At 31.4% G+C, this 16,287-nt stretch overlaps 1 long non-coding RNA gene across 3 annotated transcripts; it reads left to right on the top strand.

Moving 5' to 3' along the window:
- The first annotated feature begins 7,864 nt into the window (after positions 1-7,864).
- LOC150037723 (uncharacterized) lies at positions 7,865-11,232 on the top strand. 3 transcript variants are annotated; one of them, XR_016527640.1, is made up of 3 exons: positions 7,865-8,838; positions 9,176-9,251; positions 10,950-11,232. It is a non-coding gene; the product is annotated as an uncharacterized LOC150037723 (long non-coding RNA). The 3 variants fall into 3 exon arrangements; XR_016527639.1 differs by having other exon boundaries at positions 7,865-9,251; positions 10,979-11,232; XR_016527638.1 differs by having other exon boundaries at positions 7,865-9,251.
- The last annotated feature ends 5,055 nt before the right edge of the window (positions 11,233-16,287 follow it).

The following is a 16,287-nucleotide window of genomic DNA, read 5'->3' as shown; positions in this document are numbered from 1 at the left end:
TGTTGGACATGGTTCGATCTATGATGAGTTATGCTCATCTTCCAGACTCGTTTTGGGGTTTTGCAGTGGAGACTGCATGTTATATTCTGAACAACGTTCCCTCGAAAAGTATTTCTAAAACACCTTTTGAGCTGTGGAGAGGCCGTAAAGGTAGTTTACGCCACTTCAAGATTTGGGGGTGTCCGACCCATGTACTTATGACTAACCCGAAGAACTTAGAACCGCGTTCGAAATTTTGCCTCTATGTAGGCTACCCCAGGGAAACAAGGGGTGGATACTTCTATGATCTGAGTGAGAATAAAGTGTTTGTTTCTATAAATGTTATCTTCCTAGAAGAAGACCACATCAGGGATCATAAACCACGAAGTAAACTTGTTTTACATGAGATTTCTAGTGGGACTACTGAGGGTTCAACAAGAGTTGTTGAACAGACTAACAGATCAACAAGAGTTGTTGAGGTGAGTACATCTAGTTAACCATCTCAAGAGTTAAGACTGCCTCGACGTAGTGGGAGGGTTACGAACCCACCAGAACGCTACATGGGTTTGACTGAAGCTCAGAATATCATTTCTGATGATAGAGTCGAGGATTCATTGTCTTTTAAGCAAGCAATGGAGGATGTTGACAAAGATGAGTGGATTAAGGCCATGAACTAGGAAATGGAGTCTATGTACTTCAATAACGTCTAGGAACTTGTGAATCAGACTGATGGGATAAAACCTATAGGGTGTAAGTGGATCTACAAGCGAAAACGAGGTGTAGATGGAAAAGTGCAGACCTTTAAGGTTAGACTCATGGCAAAGGGTTATACCTAGGTCAAGGGAATGGACTATGAGAAAACTTTCACATCTGTTGTCATGCTAAAGTCTATCAGGATACTCCTGTCCATAGCCACATTTTATGATTATGAGATAAGACAAATGGACATCAAGACTGCCTTTCTTAATGGTAATCTTGAGGAGACCATCTACATGGCTCAATTAGAGGGGTTCATTGTTCCAGATCAAGAGCAAAGAGTTTGCAAGCTTAATAGGTCCATTTATGGGATGAAACAAGTGTCTAGATCGTGGAACATTAGATTTGACAGTGCAGTCAAATCATTTGGCTTTGATCAGAACGTTGATGAGCCTTGTGTTTACAAGAAGATCATCAACAACTTAGTAGCTTTCCTGGTACTGTATGTGGATGATATCCTACTCATCGGGAATGATGTATGCTTTCTGACTGACATTAGGAAATGGCTAGCCGCCCAATTCCAAATGAAAGATATGGGTGAGACTCAATATGTTCTAGGGATCCAAATCATTTGTGATCATAAGAACAAAAGGTTGGCCTTGTCTCAGGCATCGTATATCGATCAAATGTTGATCAGATACAGGATGCAGGATTCCGAGAGGGGTTTACTACCCTTCAAGCATCAAATCGTTTTGTCTAAGGATCAATGTCTTAAGACACCTCAAGGGGTTGAGGAATGAGATGGATTCTCTACGCTTCAGTTGTTGGAAGCTTAATATATGCAATGTTATGCACCAGACCTGACATTTTCTATGCAGTAGGGATTGTCAGTCATTATCAGTCCATTCTAGGATTAGATCACTGAACGACAGTCAAGATGATCCTCAAGTATCTTTGGAGAACAAGGGACTATATGCTCGTCTATGGAGATAAGGATTTGATCCTTATAGTATACACAGACTCTGACTTCCAGACTGATAAAGATTCTCGGAAATCGACATCAAGGTTAGTGTTCACTCTAAATGGAGGGGCTATAATGTGGCAAAGCATCAAGTAAGAATACATCGCGGACTCCACTATGGAAGTCGAATACGTAGCCACTTGTGAAGTTGCTAAGGAGGCTATTTGGTTGAGGAAATTCCTTACAAATTTGGAAGTTGTTTCAAACATGTCTTTGTCGATCACTCTTTATTGTGATAACAGTGGGGCTGTGGAAAATTCGAAGGAACCTCGGAGTCATCCTAGAGGTAAGCATATAGAATGGAAATATCACTTGATCAGGGAGATTGTGCATCGCGGTGATGTGACTATCATGAAGATCGCATCGAAGCACAATGTTGCTGATCTGTTTACAAAAGCTCCCATGGCTAAAGTGTTCGAGGGTCATCTGGAGAGTCTAGCTCTATGGGACATGTGACATCTTGTCTAGGGCAAGTGGGAGATGATACTAGGGTATAGAGTATGCCCTAGTTTATTGTATATTGTACTTGTATTTTTCATGTATTGTAGATTAGTTTCCAAGACATTAGAACAAATGGGAGATTATTGGGATTGGTGTCCTAATTCTCCCAGAGTCTCATAGTTTGTAAACACTATACACATTGTTATGAATAAAATAGGAGTTATTTTATTTTTTCCATGGTTATTATATGTAAACTTAAGCATGTATATGAGATATACAAGTGGATCATACCCTGATAACCTAAAAAGGTCTGTAGTATAAGGATTAAGGAGGGATACCTGATCCTAGTGACACTACGGATACGACTCGTTTTATAGAGGTATATAAGTGTTATGAACTACTACAAATGGTTGATTCTAACCATTCATGTGGAGACATGCGAGCGGGGGTGTCCTATATAAAGAGTTTGTATAAGACCAGACCATGAGATGAATAGTCTCTTTATATAACGCTGTTGATACTTGAGACTTACATCTCACCTAAATGATCATAGGTGACACCACCTTAATCCTTAGTGTTTTGAGAACTCCTACCTTTGAGGGCGGTCCTTTGATTAGTATGGGCGAGAGTGGCCAGATTGCCAACTCAACAAGCCTACCTTTTTGGGGATTTATCTGATTGGGGAGCTGAGAACTCAGTTACATAAGACGGAATTCACTCCTTCCCCAAAGCAGGGGTAAGTAGATAGATTGCTCTTTTAAGGGATGATTCCGGGTCTTGAACAGAGCGGCTACAACCTTTCTTTGGAAGAGAGGACTCAATCATAGTAGGACTATGACTAATGTTCATTAGAGGAATCAATGGTACTTAAGGAGTTAGATGTAGCTACATGGGCATAACGGTAAATTGGTCCAGGTATACTTACGAGCAATTTTTGAAGGGTGATCGCACTGTTGATTGGTTGATATGGACACAAAATATATTTGTAGTGAGAAGAGTGCAGCTGTCGGTCCTTAGTGGAGTGCCCGACAGTTAACGGATGGTGGATCCCATGACTGAAGAGTTTAGTCAGTTATTCACGTACCGTTGGAGCTTCAAGCTACAGGTCCATAAGATCCCCTTGGTAGCTCAATGGATTCAAGTTGAGAATCAGTTTTTGGAGTTGATTTGAAATGTTCAAATTGATAAGAAGAAATTCAATTATATATGATATAATTGGTGTGATGTATGAGATACATCAAGTGGAGGATTAATGTAAATATGATTTACATTAAGTGTCATAAAATAGAAAAAGAACTATGGTTTGTATGTTTCATGAGATGAAATATTAAAACTATAGGTTATAAATATAATATGCTATGTTGGTTATCATATTTATTTATAATAATATTAATTTATTTATAATTATCTCTTTTATCTCTAATAACCAATTGAGTGAAAGGTTATTGGTGGTTTTATGGTAACCGTGATATAAAAGGAAAAATGTTTTCCTAAAATTAAGGTTGCTACTTTCGAAAAGGAACTCACGGTAAACCTATCAAGTGAAATTGTTTCACTAAGCGATAGCATTAGAGAGACTAAACGATTGTGGAGTTTAACTATATGGTAGTTCCCTCAGCTGGTCAGAGATAAACGATCGCGTGGCATTGTCTATACGATAGGCTGTCATCTTCTACACAATTGAGCACATCGTCTATACGATAGACCGTGTCATCTCCCACTTGCTCAATCGTCTACACCATGCTTCTAGCATGTTTCAAACTCATTAGTGATAACTTGTAGTGTTGGGATATCAATTTTTGATGGAACATTTGCAGCTTATATGTGATTTAGTTACTTTATTTGCATCTATAAATGCATCTGATAACTGATTTGCTATATTTTGCAAATGAACTCTTTTCTAAACTTCAAATTCACATTGATCTGTACAGGGATTTAAAAGAGACAATAATGATGCATTCCATGTAATTTCTTTTTGCAACTTCTTAATTCTCTCTCCCCTTAATGTTGGAAAAATTGTCTCATTAAAGTGAAAATCAGTAGATCGTGCAATAAATACATCAGTGTCAGAGGTTTAACATATTTGATCATTGATGGGGAATCATATCTAATATATCTTCCTAACCTCCTTTGAGGACCCATCTTAGTACGTTATAGTTGAGAAAGTGGAACATATACTGCACATCCAAAAATTCTCAGATGGGAAATATTTGGCTCATAGCCATACGTTAATTATAATAATGGGTATTTATGATAAGCTACTGGTTTAATGCATACAAGTGACATTGTATGCAAAATAACATGTCCCCATACATATGTAGGAAGCATAACTCTCATAATCAATGGTCTAGCAATTAACTGGAAACGTTTTATGAATGATTATGTTAAACCATTTTGTATATGAACATGAGCTACTAGATGTTCAACACCATCCCAATTGTCATACAATAATTATCAAAAGCTTGGGATGTAAATTCACCAACATTATCAAGATGAATGGTCTTAATTGTATAATCAGGAAATTATGCTCTTAACTTAATTATTTGAGCAAGCAATCTTGCAAATGCAAGATTTCGGCTTGATAATAAGCACATGTATGACTTTCTACTAGATGCATCTATTAATATCATAAATATCTAAATGGTCCACTTGGTAGGTTAATAGGTCAATATATATCACCATGAATTCATTCTAAAAATACAGGTGATTCAACCCCCACTTTAGCTGGTGATGGTCTATTATCAATTTTCCTTAAGAGCAAACATCACTTGATAATTCATTAGATTGAAGAATCTTCTGGCTCTTTAATGGATGTCCATTTGAATTCTCAATAATTCTCCTTATCATTATAGATCCTAGATGACCTAATTTGTCATGTCAAATTGTAAATATGTCTAGATTCATGAACTTTAGGTTCATTGTTGCATATGTTTTAATTACTCATATATGAGTATAATATAATCCGGAAGATAAAGCAGACAACTCTTCTAGTATATGTTTTTCATTTGAGATAGTAGATATGATATATAGATATTCCACATTATTCTTACTATCAATGTCAATATGATAACCATTGCAACGTATATCTTTAAAACTAAGTAGATTTCTCTTTGATTGACTAGAGAACAATGCATTGTCAATTGAAAAATTTGTTCCTTTAGGTAAAATAATATTTTCTTTTCCAAAGCCTTCAATCATGTTTGCAAAACCTGATATCATATTGACTTTTGCTTCCAACATTGTCAGTTTGGAAAAATATTTTCTACTTGTAAGTATTGTATGTGTAGTTGTACTGTCTGCTAGACATAGATCTTCTTTACTTATTTTTTAGTCACCCAACATATGAAAATGATCCAGGTTTCTTAAATCTATTAAGAGAAGAGAAGAAAAAAAAATGAATATAATTACATCTATTAAAAGAAGAGAAGAAAAAAAAAAACATTAAATCTAGATATTTTCAAAGTCAAATGAAACACTTGATGTTCCATCAATTCTGCCGATTTTCTCTTCAGGAGATTTAAAGAGGTCTGCTATATCCAAATTTGTCATATGGGATGGGTCAAATTTGTCATTATCCTAGTATGCAAAATTTGCTTCCACATTTTTCTCTTTTTCCTTTAAGGGGGCTTGATAAAGATCAACTAAGTGTTTTGACATACGACAGGTACATGACCAATGTATAGTCATTCTGCATCGGAAACACTTATTTTCAATACTTTTAAAACTCTTATCTTATTGGGCTTTTCCTTTATGATCATCATTTTGTGTGGTTCTTTCGAAATTTGAATCATTAGAACGACCACCACGAAAATAATAATTATTTCTTCCTCTGCCACGGTCACGACCTCGACCACACCACGACCTCGACACGATTATAATTAAAATTCATAGCGTTCACTTAAGAGAATGGAGTCATTCAGGTTGGTCAAGATCCATGATTTTTTTTTTTTTATCAATAACTCATTATTTTATTCGGCCACGAAAAAACATGAAATTAATTTAGATTACCGTTTAAAACCTTTATCTCGATATTGCTGTTGCAAGAGCATATTAGAGACATGAAATATAGAGAACTTCTCTAACATATCAGCATCAATAATATTCTCTCCGTATAATAACAATTTCAAAGTGATTTTAAATAATGCAGAGTTGTAATCACTTACTGATTTGAAATCTTGTAGTTTCAAATGCATCCACTCATAACGAGCTTTAGGAAGAATAACTATTTTTTTTATGATTATACATCTCTTTCAAATTTTTTCACAAGATACGGGGATCTTTTATTGTAAGATACTTTTTTTTAATCCCTTGTGGAGATGATAACGAAGAAAAATCATAGTTTTTGCTTTGCCCCGACTAGATGTTGTATTTTCTTCTTTAATAGTCTCTCCAAGATTCATAGCATCCAGGTGGATTTTGGCATCAAGCACCCATGACAAATAATTATCGTCGTTAATATCAAGAGCGAAAAATTCTAGTTTTGTGAGATTTGTCATGGTAACACTATAATAAAATATTATAATTATGTTAGGAATTTAATAGATATTAAATATGCAAAATAACATTAAATTTATTAATTATAACAAAGAGGAGAAACCAACATACCTTTATGACTTACTTTTAGTGGGAAAAATGACAGAAACTCGTGCTGATAATGTGTTGTGAATTTGAATAGCACAACGGGAACACAGATGTCAAATAAAAAATAATATTAAAATAAATAAATATGATATAAATATATGGAATAAATAAATATTAAAATAAATTAAACATAATATATATAAATATATATAATAAAATAAATAACAAAAGTAAATAAAATTATGGATTTTTTTCATTTCTCCAAACTTTTTGAAATTTTATTTATGTCTTTTTGAAATAAAATAACAAGAGGTAGATTACATAATGTTGAGATATATGAGACTTAACATATGGTCAATAGATACTAAGTATGTCCATCTAATGGACATCTATTTTCTATAATATTTATAATTGAAATTCTTATTTGTATATGAATAAATGGAGATTTTTTATTTGAAAATGAATAATTTGAGAGTTTTTTTGGGAGGCAGTTACTGAAAGGAGGCGTGAGCGTTTGAATTTTTAGTAATTTTTTTAAAAAATAAGATGGTTACTTATGACGCGGCAATGTAAGGGCAGAATAATAATTATAAAAAACGCAAGGACAAAAATAAAAACTAGAGATTTTCTCCCATTGTATCTACACGTCATTTGGATAAGCAACTCTATCTAATATTTTTCAATCTAAAACTAGACAATCTATTTAAAAAATTAATCCAAAACTAAAAGAAAAAAAAAAATAACGGACCAAACCCTAGATTAGAATCATCTAATCTCCATTTTTCACATTTGAGTCCCCACAAAATTCACCAAAATATAAATCATTTGAATATCTTCAACAGTTCCCTCTAATCTTCTTCTTCTTTGCAATATGAGTCACTTTTCTATTGTATTTTATCAACTATTGTACTTCAACATCTTAGATGTTACTTTTCTTGTATTGTATTTCAGTATTTGTATTCTATTTTGTTTTATTGTTATTAACTTGTAAGTTAAATTTATCTATATCCTAGATTTTTTTTTTTAAAAAAGAAAATGTATCTTCAAAGTATCAGTATCTTCGTTTTTTAAAAATATATATATTAAAAAAATGTATAAAAAATGATTTAAACGTATCCGTATTGTCATATCTAATCGTACCTAATTTATAGGTCCAAACCCTAATGGCCAAAAATCAAGTCGGCACCACACACACAAGTCGAATAACGAAATCCCTCTTTGGGTTTCCAATTTCCAAAGCCTAACACCGTCAGTGGAATTAATCGCTCTGGTCGACGCATTTGGGTTTCTGCCAGGATGAAGATACTAATTAATTTCTCTCTTGTTTTCCCTATAATCTCCTTTCTCTAAATTTCTATCAAGTCTTCGATTCACACTTCAAGATCCTTGAATGTTTTTCAGACCTCCATTTTTCGAAAAATCATCTTTTTAGGTTTCAAAAGTTTTGTTCACTTGAGGAATTTGAAACTCCTGTTTTGAAATTGGTTTCTTTCCATGCTATTGAAATAAGAAATTTTTTTGTGGATATCGAGAACACATGAGTGATAATCCACAATTTGAATGCGGTTTTTTGATCTGTGTACTCAATCCTAGAAAATGCCAAGATTCTTGAGGTTATTTCATTTTCTTCTCACATTTATTTGTACCGTAGCAGAGGTCATTTCATCATCTTTTCTCCATAGGGATGAAAGTTGTCGATGTTAAAATGAAGTTGTCTGTCTTTTATAATTAAAATTTGACTTTTCTATGAACAGAGAGTTTCTTTCGCTTCTTTTAGGCTATAGGAGTATTATATCGTGTTTAAAGAAAAGTCATATGGTAGAAAAAATTCTTGGATTGTCTGAACAAAATGAAAATGGTTGGGTTTTCTTACTTCCAAAGCTCTGCCAAATATATATCTAAATATCCATACTGTGATTTTGATGTGTGGTTTGTATGTTGATGGAATCTTCTAGTTGCTACAAATTGTTGGAAGTAAAGATAACATTTTTATTCAATGTATCAAGTTTTAGGTCTCCTTTAACTTCTCTGGTTTGCAATTTCTTTATCTTTTCAGGCTCGAAAAGATCATTTCTCCACATATTTGAGTTTGTAACTTGAATAGGATTGTACTCTTTAAGGTTCACCACATGAACTGCTCTTCCCTTGTTAATTTTATGTTTTTTGAGTTAATTGGTTTTTTCCCTTTTATATTAGTTTTCACTGCGACATGTGCCCTAACAAAGTACAATTAAAAAAAACCTAAAAATACCACATTGAATCTAAATCTCCCACATTTTCAACCTTATAAATGTTCCAATCCCTTGTCTGAGAAAAGAGAGGGTAGCATTAGCAATTGGTAGTAGTTTGGGTGTTTGATAATTTTGCCCTTTACTTTTACTTGAAATCTGTTTATATTTTGTTTCTTATATGTGCAAAACTTTTGTTAGGATTTGATATTATGTTAAATGTTTGTAGGGTCTGTAGGATAGGTGTTGAAGAAAAGTAATTTCTCCTTGGGAGGTCTGCAATATCATTCTTGAATACTTCAATTGTAAGTTTCAAAATTTGACTATTTAATATGTGTTTTGCGAGAAACAATAGATGTTAGTCTACTTTATCCTCATTAATATTCATCTTTATAATTTGTTTATTGATTGTTCACATGATGTTCTTTTATATTTATGTGAAACTTTTACTGTATCTGTTTCTTGTTCCTTTGTCCTTCTATTCCTGAAATGAACATATCTTTTCTTACTTAATTTCCATGGTCAGTAGTTATCATTTTTTAATGGTTCAACAACACATGATTAACTTTCCATCCAATTATTAAGGGCAGTCAGAACACACTATTATAGTAGCTCATCATTTCTGAGGTGAATGCCCTTTTTGTTTTTCCTTTTTTTTCCTACTCAACAGAAGTAAATGATCAGGATCAGCTAAAATCTAAAAATTAAACCTGACGGTTCCCAATTCCGTGGCTTTTTTAATTAAAGGACCAATTTTCATGGCCATCTCCTGTGGTTCTTTGCCGTTTGACAATACATTGTGGTTTCTCTGTCTTTCGTACTACAATCTGGTCTGATATTAGTTTAATTGTTTGTGTATGCTTCATATTTTTAACACGCAACTTTGTTCATCTTTTAGTTAAAACATGGAAGTAAAATAAAATTTTGTCAGGTTGTTGGGTCTTATTCCATTTTATGGACGGGAATGGAGATAAGATGTTGTAGGAAACATCAAATGTCATTGTATTTAACTAGAATTATGGCTACATTTTGAAAATTAGAGTAACTTCTGGACCTTGATAGATTAGAATTATGTAAGATGACATCGCAGTGGTCATTTGGACATTTTCCTTACAAGAGTTGCTAAATGTCATGACAACATTTTCGATACAATGGTACGACAGGACGTTGTCTTTATGACAAGTGATCAGTTGCTTTACATGCCCAAGTACTTTTTTTTTTGTAAGAGGTGAAACTAAATAAAACCATCAAATGTTTAATTTTGTAGGTTAAGTTTTGTAAATTAGTTTATGACTCTTTGCGATTCTCTTATGATTGATTTTGTTTGTTTTACATTGGCTTGTGATTAATATTGGGTTCTATATTGTCGTTGTTGTAAATAAGTCAGTTATGAAAAGAACCAAGTATATATGGAATGTTATAAAATTTTGAAGTATGTTTGGACTCTAAAAAAGCTTGTTCTTTTTGTTTAGGAGCATAACTTTTGATCTTCTTTTCTCCTTTTTGAAAAATTTGGGTTTGGGAGGGGGTCGTTACTTGGATGGTGGATTTGTGCTTTCTGCTAGTAAGATGTATGATGATTTGTCTCCAATACTAGACACTAATTCTTAATATGCTTTTGTTCTTTTGTTTTCATGTGAAATGATCTCGTCCTTCCATTTGTATGGAGATTTCTAAAGTGTGTATCAAGCATTCTCTATTTTTTAGAAAGTTAAATGAAACATTTAATTATTACTTTGGCCTTATAATTGAGTGAATTTGAAGAAAGTCACCATGTTTGGTGCTCATATATCAATTTGATTTCTTGTTTAATCTTGATTCTCATCTTGATCTATATTATGATTTCTATATATAATGAATGTGCCTTAGGCTAGTTTAGATCTTCTATAATAACTGGAGGAACATTGAGATTTAGAGGATGACATATTGAATGAAACTTGAAGGGACTATTATAGTTTGTATTGCTTGTGATGAAAGCTTTTTAATAGCTTTCTTAATTATAGGTTGTATTGATTATGATGAAACCTTGTAGATTTCAATGTCAATTTCACCACAAAGAACAACTTCATCACCAAATTTGTTCCCATTGTTTGACTCAAATCAGCTCATGACCTCACATTCATTTCATCCAACTCAACAATTTCAAGCTCTTTATCCATAATCTTGACCTAGTTTGTAAATTTTGAAAGCTCGTAAATTTGAAGTCCAATCCCATGATGTCATAATCTTGAAAGCTTGTAAATTTTGTATTTTGTGAACTTATATAGTTATAAATTATATTTAGTATACTTTTATTGTGATAACTTTTTTTATTTTGTAATGTTCAAATGAATTACAAAATTTCAAATATGAAAGGAATTCATGGTATTTGATGCATTATCAAGTATTTTATGTACGTATTTAGCTAAAAATAAGCACTTATAATATAAATGGATTACGAGATTTAGATGTATAAGTTTGTTGTAGCATAAAATTAAAGTTATATATATAATAGCATTAAGAAGATAAAGTTATCATATAGCAAAGATAGCATGAAGAAAAGGTTATTACAAGGTAAAGATAGCATTAAAAATAAGTTATTATACATTAAAGATAGCCTTAATAACTAAAGCTATGAAATATATATTCTATATTTTCTTATTCTATTATAGAGTCTGATATAGTCATACAAAAATGTTATAAAAAGCCTAGACTTTTAATAACATGGGTTGTCAAGTAGTTATAAAAGGTTTATTATAGCTATTTTCGTTAACTATCATATTCGTTATTGGAACATGTGCACTCTCGTAGTCTTAATTAAAAATTTTAAAATATAGAGAATTTTTAGCATTTTTTATCATTTATTTATATAGAAACTCATAGATTAGGTTAATATTACATTTTTAACAAATCACATAAATTAATGTCGACTTCCTAATATTTTCAAAACCAAATTACGCCTCTAACCTATTTTTTATTAGATAAATCTTTTAACTTTGGATATTTATGCATTGTTTGTAGTTTTTTTCCCAAAGATTTTGTTTGTGTAGTTATAGTTATAGTTTTTTTTTTTTTCAAAGATTTTATTTGTTTTATATGTTAAAATTATGTAAACATTTTTTTATTCAAATGAATAAAACCATCCCATTATTATTATTTTTTCAATAATTTCATGTAATGTTTAAAATGGTAAAATAGACATTTCAATTAAATTTTATAAATACAAAATTAAAAAAAAAGTTTTCTTTAAAAAATCTTAATAGTTTAATATTTTTAATATTTATGCTAATATTAATTGTATAGTAAAAACCTAATAATTATTGTTTTCTATTGTTTTTATTTAAATCAAATGAATATCAAGAAAGAAAGAAAGAAAAAAAAAAAGAGAATTTGTTTTCAATTTTTAATTTTTTATGATACATTCCATTAAAACATTCTTTCATTATTTAATACCTCTATCTTAAGTAAACAAAACATATAAAATGAATAAAATTATAAAGTCATTTGATTTTAATAATTTAAGAAAGGTATAGAGAGAGTTTTATCCTACTATAAGTATATTATATATATATATTAGCCAATGAAAATAAATAAAAATATAGAGATAATCAATATAATATAATTTTTTTGACAAAAGAATCAATATAATATAATTAATCATACTAAAGAACTTAAAAATAAAATTTTAAATTAAGAAGATTATATCCTAACTCTCTCTATATCTTTGTATTTAATTTTCTCAAATATTCTCTATATCTCTCCCATATCACAGTTTTCTCTCAACGAACATTTTTTTTTATTATGCTTTCAATGATAATCTAGAAAAAAAAAAAAAACTCTAATTAATTTAAACAACCAAATAACTACTTTCATTTTTTTAATGAGAATATTTTATTTTCCTAAATATGTTGCTTCTATTGGAATGAGAAGACAAGAACAGAAAAAACCTACCAAAGAAAACAACCCTACCAAAAAAACTTACACATATGAGAGAATAGTAGATATAATAATTAAATAAACAATAAAATTTTGGAAAATGAAAAAGATGAATGAACGTGATGTTAAAACTAAGAAAATTCTCTATTTTCTAATTCCTCTATTCTCTTTCTTTCCACATTTTCTGAAAATTTTCCTCTATTTATCACTCTTTCCTCTTATCTCTATTCTCCCCTACTTGAATTCAATACTGAAAACACAAGAAAAATTCCTTGATTTGACATAAAAATAAATAAATAATAATAATAATCATGTAATGAAAATATATAACCAAAATAAACACTTACGAGAATCACTCTTCTCTCTTCTCTCTTCTCTCTTCTCTATTGTCTCTACTCTCTTTATTCTCTCTTCCATGGTTGAATTTAATATTGAAAAACTAGAAGAGTTCCTCTATTTGGCCAAAGAAAAAAAATCAAGTATTTAAAATATATAACCAAAATGAATAGTTACATTGTTCCATTGACAATGTTTGTTTTTCTTGAAGATGTTATCAGTGGCCTAATAAAAGTGGTAGTGATTGACAAGAATGAAAAAAGAAACAAGAAACACATATGGTGTTACTTTTGTTATGAAGAGACGGATTATATATCTAAATATGAGGGGTAAAATGGAAACATAAAGATTCTTCCATACTTTGCCTCTTTTAGATATAGTATAAATTATAGATTAGATAAATATTTGATTAAAAAAATATTAAACAAATTAAACATTCACCAAAAGAATAGAATAAATTAATAAAGTGAGATTATGAAAAAGGAGGAGAAAGACTCGTTGGTTGGAAAAATCAAATTAAGAATGTAAATAAAATTTTAAAAAGGCTACACTATTTTATACTGATTTTTTTCTAAAATTTTCAACTCCTCTCTTCATATCTCCCTAACCTCTAAAAAAAATCTTTTATAGGAACATCTTCTAACAAATCTATAATGACAAAAAAAAAAAAAAAAAAAACATAAAAAAATGATTGAATTATGAAGTCATCGCTTCCGTCAAAATCAATTTTGCTCTCAAGTTTCAATTACCATTTCAAGCAAATTTTTTCACAAAACTTTACACCAGTCACAAGTTGCTTCAATACTATTTTCTCTAAGTATTTGCAGATATGTTACTCTTCTCTTTATCATTTTTAATTATTTATTTATTAATCTCGCTAGTGTTGTGAAGTGGGGAGAGAAGAAATGACAGTTAGGAAGGAGCATGTGACTCATAAGATAGTAAACATTGTATCTAACCTATTTCTCTGTCTTGAATTCGAATTTAAATCTAGTCCCAATTCTTCTACTGTTTTTTTCCTTTTCTAATGAAATAATATTTTCACGACAAATTTTTCATTTCAAAAAACTTCTCAAAGCACATTACTGATGTAGTCATAAAGATAGATAACAATACATTTCCATAAACTAAAATGAGTTTATGAATTTCTGAAGGCCTCATTGTGACTGGGTTTCAATGGTTTCCTTCCATGAAGAATTTCTTTTTTAATCCTCGCTATTTTTGGAAAGGTTTTGTTGGAAACTAATGGAAGCACTACCCTTCGTCAGACAAGATTTGACCGAACGAACAGTTAGAAACAGCGGTTATCAGAAAAATGGGACCTACAAAACGAAAACTTGTTACAGGTTGAGTAGTGGATCTCTTTCTCTTTAATACATTTCGTAGCTCTAGCCAAGTGTGCAAGCAGTTCTACGAAATTTCCACATTGTCTCTAGGATAAAACAATCAAGAATGAACAAAATTGTCTCGATTGAATCTGCACTGTACCCGAGTGGAAAACTCACACCCTTCTTGAACAACTTAACACTAGGGTCATAAGGAGTACATGCTGGTTTACATTCAAAGTAATGACATTTCTTTAGAATCTTTTCTAGATAATGAGATTGATCCAAAGAAATTTCCTTTTAAGACTTAGTCACTTTTATGCCTAAGATTACATTCGCTTCTCATAAGTCTTTCAAATCGAAGTTTTCCCTGAACGTGGATTTTACGTCATTTATGATGAGCAAGTTCAATCCAAAGATCACGCAAAAATCATCTACATACAAGCATAAGATCACGCAAAGATCATTTTCAATCGTATAGTAGATGCATTTGTCACTTTCATTGACTTTGAAACCTTTAATCAGGATTAGGTTGTCAAATTTTTCATGCCATTGCTTAGGAGCTTGTTTCAGACCATAAAGAGATTTATCTAACTTGCAAACCTTATTCTCTTAACCATGGACTATAAAAGCCTTTGGCTTGTTCCATATAAATCTCTTATTCAAGTTCATCATTTAGGAAGCCGGTCTTTACATCCATCGATGTACTACGAGGTCATAAAAGACAGTAAGAGAAAATAAAATACGAATTGAGGTAATTTTAGTGACAAGGGAGAATGTGTCAGAGAAGTCTATGTTTTCACTTTGTCTAAAGCCCTTTGCTACTAACCTAGATTTAAACTTGTCAACTGTTCCATTAGGTCTAAGCTTCTTCCTTAGGATCCATTTGCGACCTATTACTTTGTAGCCTGGAGGTAGCTTTAGTAAAAGACAAGTCCTATTCGACTCAAGAGAGTCCATCTCATCACTTATAGCTTCTTGTCATAAGTTGACATCTATAGAGGTTAGGGCAGCTTTAGGTCTTTAGAATCTTCTTCTACATTATAGGTCTGAAAGTCATCCCCCAAAATCCTTGACAGTTCTAGTTCTTTTGTTTCTTCTAGGTACCGGGTTGGCTTCCTCTGTAGAGGTGAGATTTCTAACTAGGGTTAGACTACTGGATCCAGAGCCCCACTATTTCTCGATTTAAAAGGAAATCTATCCTTAAAGAAGTCAACATCATTTGACTCGATGATCACTTGGTTTACTAGGTCATAAAACCTATAGGCTTTACTATTTATGACATAATTTATAAAAACACACTCATAGGCTCTACTACCAAGCTTTTTTCTTTTAGGATATGAAATTCTTACAAAGGCCAGTCATTCACATGTTCTAAAGTATGATAATTTTGGTTTCTTATTCTTGAGGATTCATAAGGTGAAGTTGTATTTTTAGATTTTGGTATTCTATTTAGGACATAACACAGGGTAAGGATGATTTCACCCCACCAATAAGATGTGACTTTTGAACTTAGTAAAATAGCAACTACTAACTCAACTAAAGTTTTATTTTTTCTTTTAGCTTTTCTGTTCATTTCATGAGAGTAGGATGCAGTCTTTTCATGTATTATTCCATGAGTTAAAGAATTCATTAAAGCTGTCTAAGTCGTATTCAATTCCCCTATCATTACGAAGTCTTTTAACCTTTATGTTAAACTGTTTTTCTACTTCAGTTACAAACAATTTGAAAGCATCAAACACATCACTTTTATTTTTCAGCAAAT

The sequence above is a fragment of the Benincasa hispida genome, chromosome 2 (genome assembly GCF_027475165.1).
Source record: "Benincasa hispida cultivar pf3 chromosome 2, pf3_genome.v1.1, whole genome shotgun sequence".
NCBI lineage: Eukaryota > Viridiplantae > Streptophyta > Magnoliopsida > Cucurbitales > Cucurbitaceae > Benincasa > Benincasa hispida.
This window is presented reverse-complemented; position numbering and strand designations above follow the sequence as displayed.